Below are 1707 nucleotides of genomic sequence, written 5' to 3'. Positions count from 1 at the left end.
ACCATTCGAAGGCATACATTCTTCTTCAATCTACCTTATTCAATGTCTGACTTACAAAGCATACAAATCAATGAAAAATACCACAGCTTAGGTCAGATGTTCCTTGATCTTAGGCATTTTAAAGGGATTCTTGACAGCAGATTTGCCAAATCCAGCAAGTCTTTGGATTTGCTGACTACTGTTACCATGTCTGTTGATTATGGATCCATGTAAAGAATTACTGACGTTAGTCTTTTCTCCCTCGATCATAATGCTGTCTATTAATCCAGATGTGCTGTTGTTACATACCCTCAAGTTGAAACCAATTCATAGCTGACCTGCCAGTTTTCAGAGGCAGTGAATCGCATGGGAGGAAACTGCACATTTGTCTATTGAAGAGCAGCTGGTGGATGAAACCACATGACTCTTAGTTGTTCATGAAACTATCAATAAGCCACCAGAGCTTCGTCAAATCTTGATTAGAAGTGAGCTATGACCACATGACTGAGTAAATGTTATTATTATCTTTATTCTTATATAAACAATGAAAGTCCTGAGTAGAAGATAGGTTTATTCAAGGACAGAGTCCATAAATGAGGCAGCCAGGATTCAAGTTCAGATGGCCTGGTACCAGAATTGCATATTTTTAATCTCCACACACCATCATTCCTCTAGAAGTACGTCTGTCCTCTGAGTCCAGCAAATATAAGAAGAGAGATGGTTGGTCACATGGACATAATTCTTACTTCATCTAGTCCTGGCAAACTAGGATGTTATATTCTGTAACTAAGAATTTCTCTAAACTATAGTGTATTGTCATGCTGTTAGTGAATTGAGGGAGACAAAAAAAAAATTAACACGGTCAAAGTAACTTTTGAGAATGAAATGTAATTTGTAAATATGATCGAACATTTCACATATCCCATTCACCACAGTTAACCTAACTCACAAGAAAAAGTTTAGTTCCAAAAAAAAGAAAATTTTATATGAAAATAAATAAACTTTTTCTGTCTCTTATTTTCTTTGAATGAAGATTTGCTTTTTGGTTTTTCATGCAATCATTCACTGACATTTTGTTTTCATCACCATTATTAGTATAGTAGACATAATTAAACACTAGTTAAAATGTATTAGCGTAATTAATGTTTAATCAAGACATTGTTGTGTATTGCCTTTTCCTTTACACAGTTTATTAATTTTTCTTCTCTTCCTCTTTTCTCTTGCCTGCTACCCTACAAAATAAATTATCTCTCTGTGTAAGCATCTTCTTAGCTTCTCTTAATAGTGATACCATGAAAAGACCGTTACTACTTGACTCCACTTGATCCCACAGTAACTCTATATATCAGGTAGAGTAAATAAAGAAAAGAACAAGAGATTACAACTTTTTACCAGGTAGCTCTTTAATTTAAATAGTTTAGAAAACAGTAGGATATAACCAATCAACAATTACTTTTACATCAACATACAAATGGATAGAAACATAGATGTATATCCACAAAATGGATTATGTACCACTGAAAAACAATGAGCTTGCAGAACGCTACTGAACATGGATGAGTCTGGAAGGCATTATGCTTAGTGAAATATCTCAGTCACAAAATGACAAACACTGTACAATACTTTTTTCAATACGTTGTTTGCTTTTATTTCCCTTCCTTCCTTCCTTCCCTTCCTTCTCTTTCTTTCTTTCTCCCTTCCTTCCTTTCTTCTTTCCTTCCTTCCCTT

Source organism: Elephantulus edwardii, unplaced genomic scaffold, assembly GCF_000299155.1.
Source record: "Elephantulus edwardii isolate Elephantulus edwardi_28Jun2011 unplaced genomic scaffold, EleEdw1.0 scaffold00396, whole genome shotgun sequence".
Taxonomy (NCBI): Eukaryota; Metazoa; Chordata; class Mammalia; order Macroscelidea; family Macroscelididae; genus Elephantulus; species Elephantulus edwardii.
The sequence above is the reverse complement of the archived record's forward strand: the minus strand, read 5'-3'. Positions refer to the sequence as shown.